The 25,007-nt window shown below is 45.5% G+C and overlaps 19 non-coding genes and 1 pseudogene across 19 annotated transcripts; all 20 read left to right on the forward strand.

The window, feature by feature from the left end:
* The first annotated feature begins 435 nt into the window (after positions 1-435).
* LOC141196564 (U2 spliceosomal RNA) lies at positions 436-626 on the forward strand. The gene has a single exon (XR_012268966.1). It is a non-coding gene; the product is annotated as a U2 spliceosomal RNA (small nuclear RNA).
* Positions 627-1,749: 1,123 nt separating this feature from the next.
* On the forward strand, positions 1,750-1,940 carry LOC141196565 (U2 spliceosomal RNA). Its single transcript, XR_012268967.1, has one exon. It is a non-coding gene; the product is annotated as a U2 spliceosomal RNA (small nuclear RNA).
* Positions 1,941-3,061: 1,121 nt separating this feature from the next.
* On the forward strand, positions 3,062-3,252 carry LOC141196566 (U2 spliceosomal RNA). Its single transcript, XR_012268968.1, has one exon. It is a non-coding gene; the product is annotated as a U2 spliceosomal RNA (small nuclear RNA).
* A 1,119-nt stretch (positions 3,253-4,371) lies between these two features.
* LOC141196085 (U2 spliceosomal RNA) lies at positions 4,372-4,562 on the forward strand. The gene has a single exon (XR_012268651.1). It is a non-coding gene; the product is annotated as a U2 spliceosomal RNA (small nuclear RNA).
* Positions 4,563-5,684: 1,122 nt separating this feature from the next.
* LOC141196567 (U2 spliceosomal RNA) lies at positions 5,685-5,875 on the forward strand. Its single transcript, XR_012268969.1, has one exon. It is a non-coding gene; the product is annotated as a U2 spliceosomal RNA (small nuclear RNA).
* A 1,123-nt stretch (positions 5,876-6,998) lies between these two features.
* On the forward strand, positions 6,999-7,189 carry LOC141196568 (U2 spliceosomal RNA). The gene has a single exon (XR_012268970.1). It is a non-coding gene; the product is annotated as a U2 spliceosomal RNA (small nuclear RNA).
* Positions 7,190-8,313: 1,124 nt separating this feature from the next.
* LOC141196465 (U2 spliceosomal RNA) lies at positions 8,314-8,429 on the forward strand (annotated as a pseudogene).
* A 524-nt stretch (positions 8,430-8,953) lies between these two features.
* On the forward strand, positions 8,954-9,135 carry LOC141196231 (U2 spliceosomal RNA). The gene has a single exon (XR_012268794.1). It is a non-coding gene; the product is annotated as a U2 spliceosomal RNA (small nuclear RNA).
* A 1,117-nt stretch (positions 9,136-10,252) lies between these two features.
* On the forward strand, positions 10,253-10,443 carry LOC141196571 (U2 spliceosomal RNA). Its single transcript, XR_012268972.1, has one exon. It is a non-coding gene; the product is annotated as a U2 spliceosomal RNA (small nuclear RNA).
* A 1,120-nt stretch (positions 10,444-11,563) lies between these two features.
* Positions 11,564-11,754, forward strand: LOC141196572 (U2 spliceosomal RNA). The gene has a single exon (XR_012268973.1). It is a non-coding gene; the product is annotated as a U2 spliceosomal RNA (small nuclear RNA).
* A 1,121-nt stretch (positions 11,755-12,875) lies between these two features.
* Positions 12,876-13,066, forward strand: LOC141196573 (U2 spliceosomal RNA). Its single transcript, XR_012268974.1, has one exon. It is a non-coding gene; the product is annotated as a U2 spliceosomal RNA (small nuclear RNA).
* A 1,121-nt stretch (positions 13,067-14,187) lies between these two features.
* Positions 14,188-14,378, forward strand: LOC141196574 (U2 spliceosomal RNA). The gene has a single exon (XR_012268975.1). It is a non-coding gene; the product is annotated as a U2 spliceosomal RNA (small nuclear RNA).
* A 1,123-nt stretch (positions 14,379-15,501) lies between these two features.
* Positions 15,502-15,692, forward strand: LOC141196575 (U2 spliceosomal RNA). The gene has a single exon (XR_012268976.1). It is a non-coding gene; the product is annotated as a U2 spliceosomal RNA (small nuclear RNA).
* Positions 15,693-16,813: 1,121 nt separating this feature from the next.
* On the forward strand, positions 16,814-17,004 carry LOC141196577 (U2 spliceosomal RNA). Its single transcript, XR_012268978.1, has one exon. It is a non-coding gene; the product is annotated as a U2 spliceosomal RNA (small nuclear RNA).
* Positions 17,005-18,125: 1,121 nt separating this feature from the next.
* On the forward strand, positions 18,126-18,316 carry LOC141196578 (U2 spliceosomal RNA). Its single transcript, XR_012268979.1, has one exon. It is a non-coding gene; the product is annotated as a U2 spliceosomal RNA (small nuclear RNA).
* A 1,121-nt stretch (positions 18,317-19,437) lies between these two features.
* Positions 19,438-19,628, forward strand: LOC141196579 (U2 spliceosomal RNA). The gene has a single exon (XR_012268980.1). It is a non-coding gene; the product is annotated as a U2 spliceosomal RNA (small nuclear RNA).
* Positions 19,629-20,747: 1,119 nt separating this feature from the next.
* LOC141196580 (U2 spliceosomal RNA) lies at positions 20,748-20,938 on the forward strand. Its single transcript, XR_012268981.1, has one exon. It is a non-coding gene; the product is annotated as a U2 spliceosomal RNA (small nuclear RNA).
* A 1,122-nt stretch (positions 20,939-22,060) lies between these two features.
* LOC141196581 (U2 spliceosomal RNA) lies at positions 22,061-22,251 on the forward strand. The gene has a single exon (XR_012268982.1). It is a non-coding gene; the product is annotated as a U2 spliceosomal RNA (small nuclear RNA).
* Positions 22,252-23,372: 1,121 nt separating this feature from the next.
* LOC141196582 (U2 spliceosomal RNA) lies at positions 23,373-23,563 on the forward strand. Its single transcript, XR_012268983.1, has one exon. It is a non-coding gene; the product is annotated as a U2 spliceosomal RNA (small nuclear RNA).
* Positions 23,564-24,682: 1,119 nt separating this feature from the next.
* Positions 24,683-24,873, forward strand: LOC141196583 (U2 spliceosomal RNA). Its single transcript, XR_012268984.1, has one exon. It is a non-coding gene; the product is annotated as a U2 spliceosomal RNA (small nuclear RNA).
* Positions 24,874-25,007: the final 134 nt, after the last annotated feature.

Genomic DNA, 25,007 nt, shown 5'->3' on the forward strand with positions numbered 1-25,007 from the left:
TGGAACGCTGGCTGCGCGTGTCATAATAGGCTCTGAGCCTTTATATACCTGCGCACAGCAGCAGCCACCTTCAGTCTGCTGCTGGACAGCCAGCAGCAGCAGCAGCAGGAGAGGTAATTAATCAGCAACCCTCCTGCTAAGGGTAGACAGCTGCTCGTTCCACCCCCCCCCCCCCGCCTTAATTGGTTCTCCTCCCTTCCAACGGTGTTGAGGCGGGTGGGAACAGCCGGGGGTTGAGGGTACTGTGCTAAAAGAGGTGGAGTTATGCAGATCTAAAACGCGTGGATTGCAGCAGCAGCAAGCCGAAAAGTGCAGGCATGTGAGGGATCTAGAGGTTGACAGCATGTCTTCTTAACGGGAGTCCAGGTGGCCATCTCCACAAATGGACTTTTCAGAATCCTTGGGTGGCACCGTAGTCGGAAACCAATTCTGGTTATCGCTTCTCGGCCTTTTGGCTAAGATCAAGTGTAGTATCTGTTCTTATCAGTTTAATATCTGATACGTCCCCTATCTGGGGACCATATATTAAATGGATTTTTAGAACAGGGAGATGGAAAAAGAGCTTGCTCTGTCCACTCCACGCATTGACCTGGTATTGCAGTATCTCCAGGACCGGTGCACCCCTTCTTTAATGCAGTTTCTAAAATCAGAAAGAATTGAATTCAATGCTTTTTGTTCATTTTGCTTGTTTGTCGGATTTTGGGATGGACTCTTTGGCTTTGCTTTTCTTCTCCTCATTGGATTTTTCATGTTAAAAGTTGCAGAAGCCAGATGACAAGCTCATTTTGGTTCAACTTCAGCAACTGTGCATTGCATTGCCATGTAATGTAATGTAATGCAATGCTATCTATCTAGCTCTCCCTCTATACTTCCTTTTGGATAAACAGACATATTAGGCAAGCATTTTGGAGCTTTCACCTAAATAACTACAGGTGGTGAGATAAGCTGCACAATATAATTGACCTTTCAGTATATTGTTGCACACACACCATCTATTTAGCAAATGCCCTTGTTATCAACAGCAGCCTTTTAAACTCACCTGAGCTAACAGGTATGTGAGCTGGTTACTCTGCTGCGCTTAAAATTTCTTTTTTGGTTTGCTACAATGCCTTTTCTGAAACGTTGTCTCCCTCTGCTGGAACACTGACTTCTTTCATTTAATGCCTGCAGACTATAAAAGAGAAACCAACCCAAAAAGTTTGGTTGATTAGTCTGTGGCATTCTTTTAAACTGTTGCTTATGGCGGTCTCTGTGAGCTTCTCAGTGACATTCAGCCATCCAGGTATCCCGCCTGCCGTAGACGGAATGTGGCAATGGAACGCTGGCTGCGCGTGTCATAATAGGCTCTGAGCCTTTATATACCTGCGCACAGCAGCAGCCACCTTCAGTCTGCTGCTGGACAGCCAGCAGCAGCAGCAGCAGGAGAGGTAATTAATCAGCAACCCTCCTGCTAAGGGTAGACAGCTGCTCGTTCCACCCCCCCCCCCCCGCCTTAATTGGTTCTCCTCCCTTCCAACGGTGTTGAGGCGGGTGGGAACAGCCGGGGGTTGAGGGTACTGTGCTAAAAGAGGTGGAGTTATGCAGATCTAAAACGCGTGGATTGCAGCAGCAGCAAGCCGAAAAGTGCAGGCATGTGAGGGATCTAGAGGTTGACAGCATGTCTTCTTAACGGGAGTCCAGGTGGCCATCTCCACAAATGGACTTTTCAGAATCCTTGGGTGGCACCGTAGTCGGAAACCAATTCTGGTTATCGCTTCTCGGCCTTTTGGCTAAGATCAAGTGTAGTATCTGTTCTTATCAGTTTAATATCTGATACGTCCCCTATCTGGGGACCATATATTAAATGGATTTTTAGAACAGGGAGATGGAAAAAGAGCTTGCTCTGTCCACTCCACGCATTGACCTGGTATTGCAGTATCTCCAGGACCGGTGCACCCCTTCTTTAATGCAGTTTCTAAAATCAGAAAGAATTGAATTCAATGCTTTTTGTTCATTTTGCTTGTTTGTCGGATTTTGGGATGGACTCTTTGGCTTTGCTTTTCTTCTCCTCATTGGATTTTTCATGTTAAAAGTTGCAGAAGCCAGATGACAAGCTCATTTTGGTTCAACTTCAGCAACTGTGCATTGCATTGCCATGTAATGTAATGTAATGCAATGCTATCTATCTAGCTCTCACTCTATACTTCCTTTTGGATAAACAGACATATTAGGCAAGCATTTTGGAGCTTTCACCTAAATAACTACAGGTGGTGAGATAAGCTGCACAATATAATTGACCTTTCAGTATATTGTTGCACACACACCATCTATTTAGCAAATGCCCTTGTTATCAACAGCAGCCTTTTAAACTCACCTGAGCTAACAGGTATGTGAGCTGGTTACTCTGCTGCGCTTAAAATTTCTTTTTTGGTTTGCTACAATGCCTTTTCTGAAACGTTGTCTCCCTCTGCTGGAACACTGACTTCTTTCATTTAATGCCTGCAGACTATAAAAGAGAAACCAACCCAAAAAGTTTGGTTGATTAGTCTGTGGCATTCTTTTAAACTGTTGCTTATGGCGGTCTCTGTGAGCTTCTCAGTGACATTCAGCCATCCAGGTATCCCGCCTGCAGTAGACGGAATGTGGCAATGGAACGCTGGCTGCGCGTGTCATAATAGGCTCTGAGCCTTTATATACCTGCGCACAGCAGCAGCCACCTTCAGTCTGCTGCTGGACAGCCAGCAGCAGCAGCAGCAGGAGAGGTAATTAATCAGCAACCCTCCTGCTAAGGGTAGACAGCTGCTCGTTCCACCCCCCCCCCCGCCTTAATTGGTTCTCCTCCCTTCCAACGGTGTTGAGGCGGGTGGGAACAGCCGGGGGTTGAGGGTACTGTGCTAAAAGAGGTGGAGTTATGCAGATCTAAAACGCGTGGATTGCAGCAGCAGCAAGCCGAAAAGTGCAGGCATGTGAGGGATCTAGAGGTTGACAGCATGTCTTCTTAACGGGAGTCCAGGTGGCCATCTCCACAAATGGACTTTTCAGAATCCTTGGGTGGCACCGTAGTCGGAAACCAATTCTGGTTATCGCTTCTCGGCCTTTTGGCTAAGATCAAGTGTAGTATCTGTTCTTATCAGTTTAATATCTGATACGTCCCCTATCTGGGGACCATATATTAAATGGATTTTTAGAACAGGGAGATGGAAAAAGAGCTTGCTCTGTCCACTCCACGCATTGACCTGGTATTGCAGTATCTCCAGGACCGGTGCACCCCTTCTTTAATGCAGTTTCTAAAATCAGAAAGAATTGAATTCAATGCTTTTTGTTCATTTTGCTTGTTTGTCGGATTTTGGGATGGACTCTTTGGCTTTGCTTTTCTTCTCCTCATTGGATTTTTCATGTTAAAAGTTGCAGAAGCCAGATGACAAGCTCATTTTGGTTCAACTTCAGCAACTGTGCATTGCATTGCCATGTAATGTAATGTAATGCAATGCTATCTATCTAGCTCTCCCTCTATACTTCCTTTTGGATAAACAGACATATTAGGCAAGCATTTTGGAGCTTTCACCTAAATAACTACAGGTGGTGAGATAAGCTGCACAATATAATTGACCTTTCAGTATATTGTTGCACACACACCATCTATTTAGCAAATGCCCTTGTTATCAACAGCAGCCTTTTAAACTCACCTGAGCTAACAGGTATGTGAGCTGGTTACTCTGCTGCGCTTAAAATTTCTTTTTTGGTTTGCTACAATGCCTTTTCTGAAACGTTGTCTCCCTCTGCTGGAACACTGACTTCTTTCATTTAATGCCTGCAGACTATAAAAGAGAAACCAACCCAAAAAGTTTGGTTGATTAGTCTGTGGCATTCTTTTAAACTGTTGCTTATGGCGGTCTCTGTGAGCTTCTCAGTGACATTCAGCCATCCAGGTATCCCGCCTGCAGTAGACGGAATGTGGCAATGGAACGCTGGCTGCGCGTGTCATAATAGGCTCTGAGCCTTTATATACCTGCGCACAGCAGCAGCCACCTTCAGTCTGCTGCTGGACAGCCAGCAGCAGCAGCAGGAGAGGTAATTAATCAGCAACCCTCCTGCTAAGGGTAGACAGCTGCTCGTTCCACCCCCCCCCCCCGCCTTAATTGGTTCTCCTCCCTTCCAACGGTGTTGAGGCGGGTGGGAACAGCCGGGGGTTGAGGGTACTGTGCTAAAAGAGGTGGAGTTATGCAGATCTAAAACGCGTGGATTGCAGCAGCAGCAAGCCGAAAAGTGCAGGCATGTGAGGGATCTAGAGGTTGACAGCATGTCTTCTTAACGGGAGTCCAGGTGGCCATCTCCACAAATGGACTTTTCAGAATCCTTGGGTGGCACCGTAGTCGGAAACCAATTCTGGTTATCGCTTCTCGGCCTTTTGGCTAAGATCAAGTGTAGTATCTGTTCTTATCAGTTTAATATCTGATACGTCCCCTATCTGGGGACCATATATTAAATGGATTTTTAGAACAGGGAGATGGAAAAAGAGCTTGCTCTGTCCAGTCCACGCATTGACCTGGTATTGCAGTATCTCCAGGACCGGTGCACCCCTTCTTTAATGCAGTTTCTAAAATCAGAAAGAATTGAATTCAATGCTTTTTGTTCATTTTGCTTGTTTGTCGGATTTTGGGATGGACTCTTTGGCTTTGCTTTTCTTCTCCTCATTGGATTTTTCATGTTAAAAGTTGCAGAAGCCAGATGACAAGCTCATTTTGGTTCAACTTCAGCAACTGTGCATTGCATTGCCATGTAATGTAATGTAATGCAATGCTATCTATCTAGCTCTCCCTCTATACTTCCTTTTGGATAAACAGACATATTAGGCAAGCATTTTGGAGCTTTCACCTAAATAACTACAGGTGGTGAGATAAGCTGCACAATATAATTGACCTTTCAGTATATTGTTGCACACACACCATCTATTTAGCAAATGCCCTTGTTATCAACAGCAGCCTTTTAAACTCACCTGAGCTAACAGGTATGTGAGCTGGTTACTCTGCTGCGCTTAAAATTTCTTTTTTGGTTTGCTACAATGCCTTTTCTGAAACGTTGTCTCCCTCTGCTGGAACACTGACTTCTTTCATTTAATGCCTGCAGACTATAAAAGAGAAACCAACCCAAAAAGTTTGGTTGATTAGTCTGTGGCATTCTTTTAAACTGTTGCTTATGGCGGTCTCTGTGAGCTTCTCAGTGACATTCAGCCATCCAGGTATCCCGCCTGCAGTAGACGGAATGTGGCAATGGAACGCTGGCTGCGCGTGTCATAATAGGCTCTGAGCCTTTATATACCTGCGCACAGCAGCAGCCACCTTCAGTCTGCTGCTGGACAGCCAGCAGCAGCAGCAGCAGGAGAGGTAATTAATCAGCAACCCTCCTGCTAAGGGTAGACAGCTGCTCGTTCCACCCCCCCCCCCCGCCTTAATTGGTTCTCCTCCCTTCCAACGGTGTTGAGGCGGGTGGGAACAGCCGGGGGTTGAGGGTACTGTGCTAAAAGAGGTGGAGTTATGCAGATCTAAAACGCGTGGATTGCAGCAGCAGCAAGCCGAAAAGTGCAGGCATGTGAGGGATCTAGAGGTTGACAGCATGTCTTCTTAACGGGAGTCCAGGTGGCCATCTCCACAAATGGACTTTTCAGAATCCTTGGGTGGCACCGTAGTCGGAAACCAATTCTGGTTATCGCTTCTCGGCCTTTTGGCTAAGATCAAGTGTAGTATCTGTTCTTATCAGTTTAATATCTGATACGTCCCCTATCTGGGGACCATATATTAAATGGATTTTTAGAACAGGGAGATGGAAAAAGAGCTTGCTCTGTCCACTCCACGCATTGACCTGGTATTGCAGTATCTCCAGGACCGGTGCACCCCTTCTTTAATGCAGTTTCTAAAATCAGAAAGAATTGAATTCAATGCTTTCTGTTCATTTTGCTTGTTTGTCGGATTTTGGGATGGACTCTTTGGCTTTGCTTTTCTTCTCCTCATTGGATTTTTCATGTTAAAAGTTGCAGAAGCCAGATGACAAGCTCATTTTGGTTCAACTTCAGCAACTGTGCATTGCATTGCCATGTAATGTAATGTAATGCAATGCTATCTATCTAGCTCTCCCTCTATACTTCCTTTTGGATAAACAGACATATTAGGCAAGCATTTTGGAGCTTTCACCTAAATAACTACAGGTGGTGAGATAAGCTGCACAATATAATTGACCTTTCAGTATATTGTTGCACACACACCATCTATTTAGCAAATGCCCTTGTTATCAACAGCAGCCTTTTAAACTCACCTGAGCTAACAGGTATGTGAGCTGGTTACTCTGCTGCGCTTAAAATTTCTTTTTTGGTTTGCTACAATGCCTTTTCTGAAACGTTGTCTCCCTCTGCTGGAACACTGACTTCTTTCATTTAATGCCTGCAGACTATAAAAGAGAAACCAACCCAAAAAGTTTGGTTGATTAGTCTGTGGCATTCTTTTAAACTGTTGCTTATGGCGGTCTCTGTGAGCTTCTCAGTGACATTCAGCCATCCAGGTATCCCGCCTGCAGTAGACGGAATGTGGCAATGGAACGCTGGCTGCGCGTGTCATAATAGGCTCTGAGCCTTTATATACCTGCGCACAGCAGCAGCCACCTTCAGTCTGCTGCTGGACAGCCAGCAGCAGCAGCAGCAGGAGAGGTAATTAATCAGCAACCCTCCTGCTAAGGGTAGACAGCTGCTCGTTCCACCCCCCCCCCCCCGCCTTAATTGGTTCTCCTCCCTTCCAACGGTGTTGAGGCGGGTGGGAACAGCCGGGGGTTGAGGGTACTGTGCTAAAAGAGGTGGAGTTATGCAGATCTAAAACGCGTGGATTGCAGCAGCAGCAAGCCGAAAAGTGCAGGCATGTGAGGGATCTAGAGGTTGACAGCATGTCTTCTTAACGGGAGTCCAGGTGGCCATCTCCACAAATGGACTTTTCAGAATCCTTGGGTGGCACCGTAGTCGGAAACCAATTCTGGTTATCGCTTCTCGGCCTTTTGGCTAAGATCAAGTGTAGTATCTGTTCTTATCAGTTTAATATCTGATACGTCCCCTATCTGGGGACCATATATTAAATGGATTTTTAGAACAGGGAGATGGAAAAAGAGCTTGCTCTGTCCACTCCACGCATTGACCTGGTATTGCAGTATCTCCAGGACCGGTGCACCCCTTCTTTAATGCAGTTTCTAAAATCAGAAAGAATTGAATTCAATGCTTTCTGTTCATTTTGCTTGTTTGTCGGATTTTGGGATGGACTCTTTGGCTTTGCTTTTCTTCTCCTCATTGGATTTTTCATGTTAAAAGTTGCAGAAGCCAGATGACAAGCTCATTTTGGTTCAACTTCAGCAACTGTGCATTGCATTGCCATGTAATGTAATGTAATGCAATGCTATCTATCTAGCTCTCCCTCTATACTTCCTTTTGGATAAACAGACATATTAGGCAAGCATTTTGGAGCTTTCACCTAAATAACTACAGGTGGTGAGATAAGCTGCACAATATAATTGACCTTTCAGTATATTGTTGCACACACACCATCTATTTAGCAAATGCCCTTGTTATCAACAGCAGCCTTTTAAACTCACCTGAGCTAACAGGTATGTGAGCTGGTTACTCTGCTGCGCTTAAAATTTCTTTTTTGGTTTGCTACAATGCCTTTTCTGAAACGTTGTCTCCCTCTGCTGGAACACTGACTTCTTTCATTTAATGCCTGCAGACTATAAAAGAGAAACCAACCCAAAAAGTTTGGTTGATTAGTCTGTGGCATTCTTTTAAACTGTTGCTTTTGGCGGTCTCTGTGAGCTTCTCAGTGACATTCAGCCATCCAGGTATCCCGCCTGCAGTAGACGGAATGTGGCAATGGAACGCTGGCTGCGCGTGTCATAATAGGCTCTGAGCCTTTATATACCTGCGCACAGCAGCAGCCACCTTCAGTCTGCTGCTGGACAGCCAGCAGCAGCAGCAGCAGGAGAGGTAATTAATCAGCAACCCTCCTGCTAAGGGTAGACAGCTGCTCGTTCCACCCCCCCCCCCCCCGCCTTAATTGGTTCTCCTCCCTTCCAACGGTGTTGAGGCGGGTGGGAACAGCCGGGGGTTGAGGGTACTGTGCTAAAAGAGGTGGAGTTATGCAGATCTAAAACGCGTGGATTGCAGCAGCAGCAAGCCGAAAAGTGCAGGCATGTGAGGGATCTAGAGGTTGACAGCATGTCTTCTTAACGGGAGTCCAGGTGGCCATCTCCACAAATGGACCTTTCAGAATCCTTGGGTGGCACCGTAGTCGGAAACCAATTCTGGTTATCGCTTCTCGGCCTTTTGGCTAAGATCAAGTGTAGTATCTTTTGAAAAGGCAGTTTTGTCCTTGGGCTGCCCTAGTAAATTGATGCATATTACACACTGGTTTGGTGCACTTGTTAGTACGCCAGGTGGCTCATAGAGTTATCTGATGGAAAACATGGCCCTCCAGGATCAAAGTCACTAGGCTGGGTAAGTGTGAGGGCTTTGGAGCAATGTGCCCCAGGAGTAGGCGCCCTGGTGGGAGTCCAAGCTTACTGGGACTGGGAACCCCAGAAAGACTTGGCTTCGTTGCACGCCGCACCTTTGCCAATCATACTTTCTGAGCAACCCCCCCTATTCCTGGCCTCCGGGCTAGGAAGGGGAATTTTTATAAACCCGGTCGGAGGTCCGGTCAGCCTTGGGCTGAGAAACCAACACAGGCTCCAGCTCCACTAGGGTGGCAGCCTAGATGGAAGCTGGGAGCACGAAAACGGCTCTTCTCCGGCTTCGGCTAGGGAGAGCATCGGAGATCCCTGACCCTCGCTGTGGCCTTCTGGCTCGGAGGGATGGGGATGGTTTATTGGGGACCCTCTCCTCCGGGAAGGGTCCACATGAATCCTCGCCTCGTGCGCTGTTTTGGTGTGACTTCGGTCACATTTTTCAGTGCCTTGGATGCAGCTTCAATCAAAAAATCTGTTCTTATCAGTTTAATATCTGATACGTCCCCTATCTGGGGACCATATATTAAATGGATTTTTAGAACAGGGAGATGGAGAAAGAGCTTGCTCTGTCCACTCCACGCATTGACCTGGTATTGCAGTATCTCCAGGACCGGTGCACCCCTTCTTTAATGCAGTTTCTAAAATCAGAAAGAATTGAATTCAATGCTTTTTGTTCATTTTGCTTGTTTGTCGGATTTTGGGATGGACTCTTTGGCTTTGCTTTTCTTCTCCTCATTGGATTTTTCATGTTAAAAGTTGCAGAAGCCAGATGACAAGCTCATTTTGGTTCAACTTCAGCAACTGTGCATTGCATTGCCATGTAATGTAATGTAATGCAATGCTATCTATCTAGCTCTCCCTCTATACTTCCTTTTGGATAAACAGACATATTAGGCAAGCATTTTGGAGCTTTCACCTAAATAACTACAGGTGGTGAGATAAGCTGCACAATATAATTGACCTTTCAGTATATTGTTGCACACACACCATCTATTTAGCAAATGCCCTTGTTATCAACAGCAGCCTTTTAAACTCACCTGAGCTAACAGGTATGTGAGCTGGTTACTCTGCTGCGCTTAAAATTTCTTTTTTGGTTTGCTACAATGCCTTTTCTGAAACGTTGTCTCCCTCTGCTGGAACACTGACTTCTTTCATTTAATGCCTGCAGACTATAAAAGAGAAACCAACCCAAAAAGTTTGGTTGATTAGTCTGTGGCATTCTTTTAAACTGTTGCTTATGGCGGTCTCTGTGAGCTTCTCAGTGACATTCAGCCATCCAGGTATCCCGCCTGCAGTAGACGGAATGTGGCAATGGAACGCTGGCTGCACCTGTCATAATAGGCTCTGAGCCTTTATATACCTGCGCACAGCAGCAGCCACCTTCAGTCTGCTGCTGGACAGCCAGCAGCAGCAGCAGGAGAGGTAATTAATCAGCAACCCTCCTGCTAAGGGTAGACAGCTGCTCGTTCCACCCCCCCCCCGCCTTAATTGGTTCTCCTCCCTTCCAACGGTGTTGAGGCGGGTGGGAACAGCCGGGGGTTGAGAGTACTGTGCTAAAAGAGGTGGAGTTATGCAGATCTAAAACGCGTGGATTGCAGCAGCAGCAAGCCGAAAAGTGCAGGCATGTGAGGGATCTAGAGGTTGACAGCATGTCTTCTTAACGGGAGTCCAGGTGGCCATCTCCACAAATGGACTTTTCAGAATCCTTGGGTGGCACCGTAGTCGGAAACCAATTCTGGTTATCGCTTCTCGGCCTTTTGGCTAAGATCAAGTGTAGTATCTGTTCTTATCAGTTTAATATCTGATACGTCCCCTATCTGGGGACCATATATTAAATGGATTTTTAGAACAGGGAGATGGAAAAAGAGCTTGCTCTGTCCACTCCACGCATTGACCTGGTATTGCAGTATCTCCAGGACCGGTGCACCCCTTCTTTAATGCAGTTTCTAAAATCAGAAAGAATTGAATTCAATGCTTTTTGTTCATTTTGCTTGTTTGTCGGATTTTGGGATGGACTCTTTGGCTTTGCTTTTCTTCTCCTCATTGGATTTTTCATGTTAAAAGTTGCAGAAGCCAGATGACAAGCTCATTTTGGTTCAACTTCAGCAACTGTGCATTGCATTGCCATGTAATGTAATGTAATGCAATGCTATCTATCTAGCTCTCCCTCTATACTTCCTTTTGGATAAACAGACATATTAGGCAAGCATTTTGGAGCTTTCACCTAAATAACTACAGGTGGTGAGATAAGCTGCACAATATAATTGACCTTTCAGTATATTGTTGCACACACACCATCTATTTAGCAAATGCCCTTGTTATCAACAGCAGCCTTTTAAACTCACCTGAGCTAACAGGTATGTGAGCTGGTTACTCTGCTGCGCTTAAAATTTCTTTTTTGGTTTGCTACAATGCCTTTTCTGAAACGTTGTCTCCCTCTGCTGGAACACTGACTTCTTTCATTTAATGCCTGCAGACTATAAAAGAGAAACCAACCCAAAAAGTTTGGTTGATTAGTCTGTGGCATTCTTTTAAACTGTTGCTTATGGCGGTCTCTGTGAGCTTCTCAGTGACATTCAGCCATCCAGGTATCCCGCCTGCAGTAGACGGAATGTGGCAATGGAACGCTGGCTGCGCGTGTCATAATAGGCTCTGAGCCTTTATATACCTGCGCACAGCAGCAGCCACCTTCAGTCTGCTGCTGGACAGCCAGCAGCAGCAGCAGCAGGAGAGGTAATTAATCAGCAACCCTCCTGCTAAGGGTAGACAGCTGCTCGTTCCACCCCCCCCCCTCCTTAATTGGTTCTCCTCCCTTCCAACGGTGTTGAGGCGGGTGGGAACAGCCGGGGGTTGAGGGTACTGTGCTAAAAGAGGTGGAGTTATGCAGATCTAAAACGCGTGGATTGCAGCAGCAGCAAGCCGAAAAGTGCAGGCATGTGAGGGATCTAGAGGTTGACAGCATGTCTTCTTAACGGGAGTCCAGGTGGCCATCTCCACAAATGGACTTTTCAGAATCCTTGGGTGGCACCGTAGTCGGAAACCAATTCTGGTTATCGCTTCTCGGCCTTTTGGCTAAGATCAAGTGTAGTATCTGTTCTTATCAGTTTAATATCTGATACGTCCCCTATCTGGGGACCATATATTAAATGGATTTTTAGAACAGGGAGATGGAAAAAGAGCTTGCTCTGTCCACTCCACGCATTGACCTGGTATTGCAGTATCTCCAGGACCGGTGCACCCCTTCTTTAATGCAGTTTCTAAAATCAGAAAGAATTGAATTCAATGCTTTTTGTTCATTTTGCTTGTTTGTCGGATTTTGGGATGGACTCTTTGGCTTTGCTTTTCTTCTCCTCATTGGATTTTTCATGTTAAAAGTTGCAGAAGCCAGATGACAAGCTCATTTTGGTTCAACTTCAGCAACTGTGCATTGCATTGCCATGTAATGTAATGTAATGCAATGCTATCTATCTAGCTCTCCCTCTATACTTCCTTTTGGATAAACAGACATATTAGGCAAGCATTTTGGAGCTTTCACCTAAATAACTACAGGTGGTGAGATAAGCTGCACAATATAATTGACCTTTCAGTATATTGTTGCACACACACCATCTATTTAGCAAATGCCCTTGTTATCAACAGCAGCCTTTTAAACTCACCTGAGCTAACAGGTATGTGAGCTGGTTACTCTGCTGCGCTTAAAATTTCTTTTTTGGTTTGCTACAATGCCTTTTCTGAAACGTTGTCTCCCTCTGCTGGAACACTGACTTCTTTCATTTAATGCCTGCAGACTATAAAAGAGAAACCAACCCAAAAAGTTTGGTTGATTAGTCTGTGGCATTCTTTTAAACTGTTGCTTATGGCGGTCTCTGTGAGCTTCTCAGTGACATTCAGCCATCCAGGTATCCCGCCTGCAGTAGACGGAATGTGGCAATGGAACGCTGGCTGCGCGTGTCATAATAGGCTCTGAGCCTTTATATACCTGCGCACAGCAGCAGCCACCTTCAGTCTGCTGCTGGACAGCCAGCAGCAGCAGCAGCAGGAGAGGTAATTAATCAGCAACCCTCCTGCTAAGGGTAGACAGCTGCTCGTTCCACCCCCCCCCCCGCCTTAATTGGTTCTCCTCCCTTCCAACGGTGTTGAGGCGGGTGGGAACAGCCGGGGGTTGAGGGTACTGTGCTAAAAGAGGTGGAGTTATGCAGATCTAAAACGCGTGGATTGCAGCAGCAGCAAGCCGAAAAGTGCAGGCATGTGAGGGATCTAGAGGTTGACAGCATGTCTTCTTAACGGGAGTCCAGGTGGCCATCTCCACAAATGGACTTTTCAGAATCCTTGGGTGGCACCGTAGTCGGAAACCAATTCTGGTTATCGCTTCTCGGCCTTTTGGCTAAGATCAAGTGTAGTATCTGTTCTTATCAGTTTAATATCTGATACGTCCCCTATCTGGGGACCATATATTAAATGGATTTTTAGAACAGGGAGATGGAAAAAGAGCTTGCTCTGTCCACTCCACGCATTGACCTGGTATTGCAGTATCTCCAGGACCGGTGCACCCCTTCTTTAATGCAGTTTCTAAAATCAGAAAGAATTGAATTCAATGCTTTTTGTTCATTTTGCTTGTTTGTCGGATTTTGGGATGGACTCTTTGGCTTTGCTTTTCTTCTCCTCATTGGATTTTTCATGTTAAAAGTTGCAGAAGCCAGATGACAAGCTCATTTTGGTTCAACTTCAGCAACTGTGCATTGCATTGCCATGTAATGTAATGTAATGCAATGCTATCTATCTAGCTCTCCCTCTATACTTCCTTTTGGATAAACAGACATATTAGGCAAGCATTTTGGAGCTTTCACCTAAATAACTACAGGTGGTGAGATAAGCTGCACAATATAATTGACCTTTCAGTATATTGTTGCACACACACCATCTATTTAGCAAATGCCCTTGTTATCAACAGCAGCCTTTTCAACTCACCTGAGCTAACAGGTATGTGAGCTGGTTACTCTGCTGCGCTTAAAATTTCTTTTTTGGTTTGCTACAATGCCTTTTCTGAAACGTTGTCTCCCTCTGCTGGAACACTGACTTCTTTCATTTAATGCCTGCAGACTATAAAAGAGAAACCAACCCAAAAAGTTTGGTTGATTAGTCTGTGGCATTCTTTTAAACTGTTGCTTATGGCGGTCTCTGTGAGCTTCTCAGTGACATTCAGCCATCCAGGTATCCCGCCTGCAGTAGACGGAATGTGGCAATGGAACGCTGGCTGCGCGTGTCATAATAGGCTCTGAGCCTTTATATACCTGCGCACAGCAGCAGCCACCTTCAGTCTGCTGCTGGACAGCCAGCAGCAGCAGCAGCAGGAGAGGTAATTAATCAGCAACCCTCCTGCTAAGGGTAGACAGCTGCTCGTTCCACCCCCCCCCCCGCCTTAATTGGTTCTCCTCCCTTCCAACGGTGTTGAGGCGGGTGGGAACAGCCGGGGGTTGAGGGTACTGTGCTAAAAGAGGTGGAGTTATGCAGATCTAAAACGCGTGGATTGCAGCAGCAGCAAGCCGAAAAGTGCAGGCATGTGAGGGATCTAGAGGTTGACAGCATGTCTTCTTAACGGGAGTCCAGGTGGCCATCTCCACAAATGGACTTTTCAGAATCCTTGGGTGGCACCGTAGTCGGAAACCAATTCTGGTTATCGCTTCTCGGCCTTTTGGCTAAGATCAAGTGTAGTATCTGTTCTTATCAGTTTAATATCTGATACGTCCCCTATCTGGGGACCATATATTAAATGGATTTTTAGAACAGGGAGATGGAAAAAGAGCTTGCTCTGTCCACTCCACGCATTGACCTGGTATTGCAGTATCTCCAGGACCGGTGCACCCCTTCTTTAATGCAGTTTCTAAAATCAGAAAGAATTGAATTCAATGCTTTTTGTTCATTTTGCTTGTTTGTCGGATTTTGGGATGGACTCTTTGGCTTTGCTTTTCTTCTCCTCATTGGATTTTTCATGTTAAAAGTTGCAGAAGCCAGATGACAAGCTCATTTTGGTTCAACTTCAGCAACTGTGCATTGCATTGCCATGTAATGTAATGTAATGCAATGCTATCTATCTAGCTCTCCCTCTATACTTCCTTTTGGATAAACAGACATATTAGGCAAGCATTTTGGAGCTTTCACCTAAATAACTACAGGTGGTGAGATAAGCTGCACAATATAATTGACCTTTCAGTATATTGTTGCACACACACCATCTATTTAGCAAATGCCCTTGTTATCAACAGCCGCCTTTTAAACTTACCTGAGCTAACAGGTATGTGAGCTGGTTACTCTGCTGCGCTTAAAATTTCTTTTTTGGTTTGCTACAATGCCTTTTCTGAAATGTTGTCTCCCTCTGCTGGAACACTGACTTCTTTCATTTAATGCCTGCAGACTATAAAAGAGAAACCAACCCAAAAAGTTTGGTTGATTAGTCTGTGGCATTCTTTTAAACTGTTGCTTATGGCGGTCTCTGTGAGCTTCTCAGTGACATTCAGCCATCCAGGTATCCCGCCTGCAGTAGACGGAATGTGGCAATGGAACGCTGGCTGCGCGTGTCATAATAGGCTCTGAGCCTTTATATACCTGCGCACAGCAGCAGCCACCTTCAGTCTGCTGCTGGACAGCCAGCAGCAGCAGCAGCAGGAGAGGTAATTAATCAGCAACCCTCCTGCTAAGGGTAGACAGCTGCTCGTTCCACCCCCCCCCCCCCGCCTTAATTGGTTCTCCTCCCTTCAAACGGTGTTGAGGCGGGTGGGAACAGCCGGGGGTTGAGGGTACTGTGCTAAAAGAGGTGGAGTTATGCAGATCTAAAACGCGTGGATTGCAGCAGCAGCAAGCCGAAAAGTGCAGGCATGTGAGGGATCTAGAGGTTGACAGCATGTCTTCTTAACGGGAGTCCAGGTGGCCATCTCCACAAATGGACTTTTCAGAATCCTTGGGTGGCACCGTAGTCGGAAACCAATTCTGGTTATCGCTTCTCGGCCTTTTGGCTAAGATCAAGTGTAGTATCTGTTCTTATCAGTTTAATATCTGATACGTCCCCTATCTGGGGACCATATATTAAATGGATTTTTAGAACAGGGAGATGGAAAAAGAGCTTGCTCTGTCCACTCCACGCATTGACCTGGTATTGCAGTATCTCCAGGACCGGTGCACCCCTTCTTTAATGCAGTTTCTAAAATCAGAAAGAATTGAATTCAATGCTTTTTGTTCATTTTGCTTGTTTGTCGGATTTTGGGATGGACTCTTTGGCTTTGCTTTTCTTCTCCTCATTGGATTTTTCATGTTAAAAGTTGCAGAAGCCAGATGACAAGCTCATTTTGGTTCAACTTCAGCAACTGTGCATTGCATTGCCATGTAATGTAATGTAATGCAATGCTATCTATCTAGCTCTCCCTCTATACTTCCTTTTGGATAAACAGACATATTAGGCAAGCATTTTGGAGCTTTCACCTAAATAACTACAGGTGGTGAGATAAGCTGCACAATATAATTGACCTTTCAGTATATTGTTGCACACACACCATCTATTTAGCAAATGCCCTTGTTATCAACAGCAGCCTTTTAAACTCACCTGAGCTAACAGGTATGTGAGCTGGTTACTCTGCTGCGCTTAAAATTTCTTTTTTGGTTTGCTACAATGCCTTTTCTGAAACGTTGTCTCCCTCTGCTGGAACACTGACTTCTTTCATTTAATGCCTGCAGACAATAAAAGAGAAACCAACCCAAAAAGTTTGGTTGATTAGTCTGTGGCATTCTTTTAAACTGTTGCTTATGGCGGTCTCTGTGAGCTTCTCAGTGACATTCAGCCATCCAGGTATCCCGCCTGCAGTAGACGGAATGTGGCAATGGAACGCTGGCTGCGCGTGTCATAATAGGCTCTGAGCCTTTATATACCTGCGCACAGCAGCAGCCACCTTCAGTCTGCTGCTGGACAGCCAGCAGCAGCAGCAGCAGGAGAGGTAATTAATCAGCAACCCTCCTGCTAAGGGTAGACAGCTGCTCGTTCCACCCCCCCCCCCGCCTTAATTGGTTCTCCTCCCTTCCAACGGTGTTGAGGCGGGTGGGAACAGCCGGGGGTTGAGGGTACTGTGCTAAAAGAGGTGGAGTTATGCAGATCTAAAACGCGTGGATTGCAGCAGCAGCAAGCCGAAAAGTGCAGGCATGTGAGGGATCTAGAGGTTGACAGCATGTCTTCTTAACGGGAGTCCAGGTGGCCATCTCCACAAATGGACTTTTCAGAATCCTTGGGTGGCACCGTAGTCGGAAACCAATTCTGGTTATCGCTTCTCGGCCTTTTGGCTAAGATCAAGTGTAGTATCTGTTCTTATCAGTTTAATATCTGATACGTCCCCTATCTGGGGACCATATATTAAATGGATTTTTAGAACAGGGAGATGGAAAAAGAGCTTGCTCTGTCCACTCCACGCATTGACCTGGTATTGCAGTATCTCCAGGACCGGTGCACCCCTTCTTTAATGCAGTTTCTAAAATCAGAAAGAATTGAATTCAATGCTTTTTGTTCATTTTGCTTGTTTGTCGGATTTTGGGATGGACTCTTTGGCTTTGCTTTTCTTCTCCTCATTGGATTTTTCATGTTAAAAGTTGCAGAAGCCAGATGACAAGCTCATTTTGGTTCAACTTCAGCAACTGTGCATTGCATTGCCATGTAATGTAATGTAATGCAATGCTATCTATCTAGCTCTCCCTCTATACTTCCTTTTGGATAAACAGACATATTAGGCAAGCATTTTGGAGCTTTCACCTAAATAACTACAGGTGGTGAGATAAGCTGCACAATATAATTGACCTTTCAGTATATTGTTGCACACACACCATTTATTTAGCAAATGCCCTTTTTATCAACAGCAGCCTTTTAAACTCACCTGAGCTAACAGGTATGTGAGCTGGTTACTCTGCTGCACTTAAAATTTCTTTTTTGGTTTGCTACAATGCCTTTTCTGAAACGTTGTCTCCCTCTGCTGGAACACTGACTTCTTTCATTTAATGCCTGCAGACTATAAAAGAGAAACCAACCCAAAAAGTTTGGTTGATTAGTCTGTGGCATTCTTTTAAACTGTTGCTTATGGCGGTCTCTGTGAGCTTCTCAGTGACATTCAGCCATCCAGGTATCCCGCCTGCAGTAGACAGAATGTGGCAATGGAACGCTGGCTGCGCGTGTCATAATAGGCTCTGAGCCTTTATATACCTGCGCACAGCAGCAGCCACCTTCAGTCTGCTGCTGGACAGCCAGCAGCAGCAGCAGCAGGAGAGGTAATTAATCAGCAACCCTCCTGCTAAGGGTAGACAGCTGCTCGTTCCACCCACCCCCCCGCCTTAATTGGTTCTCCTCCCTTCCAACGGTGTTGAGGCGGGTGGGAACAGCCGGGGGTTGAGGGTACTGTGCTAAAAGAGGTGGAGTTATGCAGATCTAAAACGCGTGGATTGCAGCAGCAGCAAGCCGAAAAGTGCAGGCATGTGAGGGATCTAGAGGTTGACAGCATGTGTTCTTAACGGGAGTCCAGGTGGCCATCACCACAAATGGACTTTTCAGAATCCTTGGGTGGCACCGTAGTCGGAAACCAATTCTGGTTATCGCTTCTCGGCCTTTTGGCTAAGATCAAGTGTAGTATCTGTTCTTATCAGTTTAATATCTGATACGTCCCCTATCTGGGGACCATATATTAAATGGATTTTTAGAACAGGGAGATGGAAAAAGAGCTTGCTCTGTCCACTCCACGCATTGACCTGGTATTGCAGTATCTCCAGGACCGGTGCACCCCTTCTTTAATGCAGTTTCTAAAATCAAAAAGAATTGAATTCAATGCTTTTTGTTCATTTTGCTTGTTTGTCGGATTTTGGGATGGACTCTTTGGCTTTGCTTTTCTTCTCCTCATTGGATTTTTCATGTTAAAAGTTGCAGAAGCCAGATGACAAGCTCATTTTGGTTCAACTTCAGCAACTGTGCATTGCATTGCCATGTAATGTAATGTAATGCAATGCTATCTATCTTGCTCTCCCTCTATACTTCCTTTTGGATAAACAGACATATTAGGCAAGCATTTTGGAGCTTTCACCTAAATAACTACAGGTGGTGAGATAAGCTGCACAATATAATTGACCTTTCAGTATATTGTTGCACACACACCATCTATTTAGCAAATGCCCTTGTTATCAACAGCAGCCTTTTAAACTCATCTGAGCTAACAGGTATGTGAGCTGGTTACTCTGCTGCGCTTAGAATTTCTTTTTTGGTTTGCTACAATGCCTTTTCTGAAACGTTGTCTCCCTCTGCTGGAACACTGACTTCTTTCATTTAATGCCTGCAGACTATAAAAGAGAAACCAACCCAAAAAGTTTGGTTGATTAGTCTGTGGCATTCTTTTAAACTGTTGCTTATGGCGGTCTCTGTGAGCTTCTCAGTGACATTCAGCCATCCAGGTATCCCGCCTGCAGTAGACGGAATGTGGCAATGGAACGCTGGCTGCGCGTGTCATAATAGGCTCTGAGCCTTTATATACCTGCGCACAGCAGCAGCCACCTTCAGTCTGCTGCTGGACAGCCAGCAGCAGCAGCAGCAGGAGAGGTAATTAATCAGCAACCCTCCTGCTAAGGGTAGACAGCTGCTCGTTCCACCCCCCCCCCCGCCTTAATTGGTTCTCCTCCCTTCCAACGGTGTTGAGGCGGGTGGGAACAGCCGGGGGTTGAGGGTACTGTGCTAAAAGAGGTGGAGTTATGCAGATCTAAAACGCGTGGATTGCAGCAGCAGCAAGCCGAAAAGTGCAGGCATGTGAGGGATCTAGAGGTTGACAGCATGTCTTCTTAACGGGAGTCCAGGTGGCCATCTCCACAAATGGACTTTTCTGAATCCTTGGGTGGCACCGTAGTCGGAAACCAATTCTGGTTATCGCTTCTCGGCCTTTTGGCTAAGATCAAGTGTAGTATCTGTTCTTATCAGTTTAATATCTGATACGTCCCCTATCTGGGGACCATATATTAAATGGATTTTTAGAACAGGGAGATGGAAAAAGAGCTTGCTCTGTCCACTCCACGCATTGACCTGGTATTGCAGTATCTCCAGGACCGGTGCACCCCTTCTTTAATGCAGTTTCTAAAATCAGAAAGAATTGAATTCAATGCTTTTTGTTCATTTTGCTTGTTTGTCGGATTTTGGGATGGACTCTTTGGCTTTGCTTTTCTTCTCCTCATTGGATTTTTCATGTTAAAAGTTGCAGAAGCCAGATGACAAGCTCATTTTGGTTCAACTTCAGCAACTGTGCATTGCATTGCCATGTAATGTAATGTAATGCAATGCTATCTATCTAGCTCTCCCTCTATACTTCCTTTTGGATAAACAGACATATTAGGCAAGCATTTTGGAGCTTTCACCTAAATAACTACAGGTGGTGAGATAAGCTGCACAATATAATTGACCTTTCAGTATATTGTTGCACACACACCATCTATTTAGCAAATGCCCTTGTTATCAACAGCAGCCTTTTAAACTCACCTGAGCTAACAGGTATGTGAGCTGGTTACTCTGCTGCGCTTAAAATTTCTTTTTTGGTTTGCTACAATGCCTTTTCTGAAACGTTGTCTCCCTCTGCTGGAACACTGACTTCTTTCATTTAATGCCTGCAGACTATAAAAGAGAAACCAACCCAAAAAGTTTGGTTGATTAGTCTGTGGCATTCTTTTAAACTGTTGCTTATGGCGGTCTCTGTGAGCTTCTCAGTGACATTCAGCCATCCAGGTATCCCGCCTGCAGTAGACGGAATGTGGCAATGGAACGCTGGCTGCGCGTGTCATAATAGGCTCTGAGCCTTTATATACCTGCGCACAGCAGCAGCCACCTTCAGTCTGCTGCTGGACAGCCAGCAGCAGCAGGAGAGGTAATTAATCAGCAACCCTCCTGCTAAGGGTAGACAGCTGCTCGTTCCACCCCACCCCCCCCCCGCCTTAATTGGTTCTCCTCCCTTCCAACGGTGTTGAGGCGGGTGGGAACAGCCGGGGGTTGAGGGTACTGTGCTAAAAGAGATGGAGTTATGCAGATCTAAAACGCGTGGATTGCAGCAGCAGCAAGCCGAAAAGTGCAGGCATGTGAGGGATCTAGAGGTTGACAGCATGTCTTCTTAACGGGAGTCCAGGTGGCCATCTCCACAAATGGACTTTTCAGAATCCTTGGGTGGCACCGTAGTCGGAAACCAATTCTGGTTATCGCTTCTCGGCCTTTTGGCTAAGATCAAGTGTAGTATCTGTTCTTATCAGTTTAATATCTGATACGTCCCCTATCTGGGGACCATATATTAAATGGATTTTTAGAACAGGGAGATGGAAAAAGAGCTTGCTCTGTCCACTCCACGCATTGACCTGGTATTGCAGTATCTCCAGGACCGGTGCACCCCTTCTTTAATGCAGTTTCTAAAATCAGAAAGAATTGAATTCAATGCTTTTTGTTCATTTTGCTTGTTTGTCGGATTTTGGGATGGACTCTTTGGCTTTGCTTTTCTTCTCCTCATTGGATTTTTCATGTTAAAAGTTGCAGAAGCCAGATGACAAGCTCATTTTGGTTCAACTTCAGCAACTGTGCATTGCATTGCCATGTAATGTAATGTAATGCAATGCTATCTATCTAGCTCTCCCTCTATACTTCCTTTTGGATAAACAGACATATTAGGCAAGCATTTTGGAGCTTTCACCTAAATAACTACAGGTGGTGAGATAAGCTGCACAATATAATTGACCTTTCAGTATATTGTTGCACACACACCATCTATTTAGCAAATGCCCTTGTTATCAACAGCAGCCTTTTAAACTCACCTGAGCTAACAGGTATGTGAGCTGGTTACTCTGCTGCGCTTAAAATTTCTTTTTTGGTTTGCTACAATGCCTTTTCTGAAACGTTGTCTCCCTCTGCTGGAACACTGACTTCTTTCATTTAATGCCTGCAGACTATAAAAGAGAAACCAACCCAAAAAGTTTGGTTGATTAGTCTGTGGCATTCTTTTAAACTGTTGCTTATGGCGGTCTCTGTGAGCTTCTCAGTGACATTCAGCCATCCAGGTATCCCGCCTGCAGTAGACGGAATGTGGCAATGGAACGCTGGCTGCGCGTGTCATAATAGGCTCTGAGCCTTTATATACCTGCGCACAGCAGCAGCCACCTTCAGTCTGCTGCTGGACAGCCAGCAGCAGCAGCAGCAGGAGAGGTAATTAATCAGCAACCCTCCTGCTAAGGGTAGACAGCTGCTCGTTCCACCCCCCCCCCCCGCCTTAATTGGTTCTCCTCCCTTCCAACGGTGTTGAGGCGGGTGGGAACAGCCGGGGGTTGAGGGTACTGTGCTAAAAGAGGTGGAGTTATGCAGATCTAAAACGCGTGGATTGCAGCAGCAGCAAGCCGAAAAGTGCAGGCATGTGAGGGATCTAGAGGTTGACAGCATGTCTTCTTAACGGGAGTCCAGGTGGCCATCTCCACAAATGGACTTTTCTGAATCCTTGGGTGGCACCGTAGTCGGAAACCAATTCTGGTTATCGCTTCTCGGCCTTTTGGCTAAGATCAAGTGTAGTATCTGTTCTTATCAGTTTAATATCTGATACGTCCCCTATCTGGGGACCATATATTAAATGGATTTTTAGAACAGGGAGATGGAAAAAGAGCTTGCTCTGTCCACTCCACGCATTGACCTGGTATTGCAGTATCTCCAGGACCGGTGCACCCCTTCTTTAATGCAGTTTCTAAAATCAGAAAGAATTGAATTCAATGCTTTTTGTTCATTTTGCTTGTTTGTCGGATTTTGGGATGGACTCTTTGGCTTTGCTTTTCTTCTCCTCATTGGATTTTTCATGTTAAAAGTTGCAGAAGCCAGATGACAAGCTCATTTTGGTTCAACTTCAGCAACTGTGCATTGCATTGCCATGTAATGTAATGTAATGCAATGCTATCTATCTAGCTCTCCCTCTATACTTCCTTTTGGATAAACAGACACATTAGGCAAGCATTTTGGAGCTTTCACCTAAATAACTACAGGTGGTGAGATAAGCTGCACAATATAATTGACCTTTCAGTATATTGTTGCACACACACCATCTATTTAGCAAATGCCCTTGTTATCAACAGCAGCCTTTTAAACTCACCTGAGCTAACAGGTATGTGAGCTGGTTACTCTGCTGCGCTTAAAATTTCTTTTTTGGTTTGCTACAATGCCTTTTCTGAAACGTTGTCTCCCTCTGCTGGAACACTGACTTCTTTCATTTAATGCCTGCAGACTATAAAAGAGAAACCAACCCAAAAAGTTTGGTTGATTAGTCTGTGGCATTCTTTTAAACTGTTGCTTATGGCGGTCTCTGTGAGCTTCTCAGTGACATTCAGCCATCCAGGTATCCCGCCTGCAGTAGACGGAATGTGGCAATGGAACGCGGGCTGCGCGTGTCATAATAGGCTCTGAGCCTTTATATACCTGCGCACAGCAGCAGCCACCTTTAGTCTGCTGCTGGACAGCCAGCAGCAGCAGCAGCAGGAGAGGTAATTAATCAGCAACCCTCCTGCTAAGGGTAGACAGCTGCTCGTTCCACCCCCCCCCCCGCCTTAATTGGTTCTCCTCCCTTCCAACGGTGTTGAGGCGGGTGGGAACAGCCGGGGGTTGAGGGTACTGTGCTAAAAGAGGTGGAGTTATGCAGATCTAAAACGCGTGGATTGCAGCAGCAGCAAGCCGAAAAGTGCAGGCATGTGAGGGATCTAGAGGTTGACAGCATGTCTTCTTAACGGGAGTCCAGGTGGCCATCTCCACAAATGGACTTTTCAGAATCCTTGGGTGGCACCGTAGTCGGAAACCAATTCTGGTTATCGCTTCTCGGCCTTTTGGCTAAGATCAAGTGTAGTATCTGTTCTTATCAGTTTAATATCTGATACGTCCCCTATCTGGGGACCATATATTAAATGGATTTTTAGAACAGGGAGATGGAAAAAGAGCTTGCTCTGTCCACTCCACGCATTGACCTGGTATTGCAGTATCTCCAGGACCGGTGCACCCCTTCTTTAATGCAGTTTCTAAAATCAGAAAGAATTGAATTCAATGCTTTTTGTTCATTTTGCTTGTTTGTCGGATTTTGGGATGGACTCTTTGGCTTTGCTTTTCTTCTCCTCATTGGATTTTTCATGTTAAAAGTTGCAGAAGCCAGATGACAAGCTCATTTTGGTTCAACTTCAGCAACTGTGCATTGCATTGCCATGTAATGTAATGTAATGCAATGCTATCTATCTAGCTCTCCCTCTATACTTCCTTTTGGATAAACAGACATATTAGGCAAGCATTTTGGAGCTTTCACCTAAATAACTACAGGTGGTGAGATAAGCTGCACAATATAATTGACCTTTCAGTATATTGTTGCACACACACCATCTATTTAGCAAATGCCCTTGTTATCAGCAGCAGCCTTTTAAACTCACCTGAGCTAACAGGTATGTGAGCTGGTTACTCTGCTGCGCTTAAAATTTCTTTTTTGGTTTGCTACAATGCCTTTTCTGAAACGTTGTCTCCCTCTGCTGGAACACTGACTTCTTTCATTTAATGCCTGCAGACTATAAAAGAGAAACCAACCCAAAAAGTTTGGTTGATTAGTCTGTGGCATTCTTTTAAACTGTTGCTTATGGCGGTCTCTGTGAGCTTCTCAGTGACATTCAGCCATCCAGGTATCCCACCTGCAGTAGACGGAATGTGGCAATGGAACGCTGGCTGCGCGTGTCATAATAGGCTCTGAGCCTTTATATACCTGCGCACAGCAGCAGCCACCTTCAGTCTGCTGCTGGACAGCCAGCAGCAGCAGCAGGAGAGGTAATTAATCAGCAACCCTCCTGCTAAGGGTAGACAGCTGCTCGTTCCACCCCCCCCCCCCGCCTTAATTGGTTCTCCTCCCTTCCAACGGTGTTGAGGCGGGTGGGAACAGCCGGGGGTTGAGGGTACTGTGCTAAAAGAGGTGGAGTTATGCAGATCTAAAACGCGTGGATTGCAGCAGCAGCAAGCCGAAAAGTGCAGGCATGTGAGGGATCTAGAGGTTGACAGCATGTCTTCTTAACGGGAGTCCAGGTGGCCATCTCCACAAATGGACTTTTCAGAATCCTTGGGTGGCACCGTAGTCGGAAACCAATTCTGGTTATCGCTTCTCGGCCTTTTGGCTAAGATCAAGTGTAGTATCTGTTCTTATCAGTTTAATATCTGATACGTCCCCTATCTGGGGACCATATATTAAATGGATTTTTAGAACAGGGAGATGGAAAAAGAGCTTGCTCTGTCCACTCCACGCATTGACCTGGTATTGCAGTATCTCCAGGACCGGTGCACCCCTTCTTTAATGCAGTTTCTAAAATCAGAAAGAATTGAATTCAATGCTTTTTGTTCATTTTGCTTGTTTGTCGGATTTTGGGATGGACTCTTTGGCTTTGCTTTTCTTCTCCTCATTGGATTTTTCATGTTAAAAGTT

Source organism: Phyllobates terribilis, unplaced genomic scaffold (assembly GCF_046119375.1).
Source record: "Phyllobates terribilis strain yellow unplaced genomic scaffold, ASM4611937v1 Scaffold_74__1_contigs__length_7073193, whole genome shotgun sequence".
NCBI lineage: Eukaryota > Metazoa > Chordata > Amphibia > Anura > Dendrobatidae > Phyllobates > Phyllobates terribilis.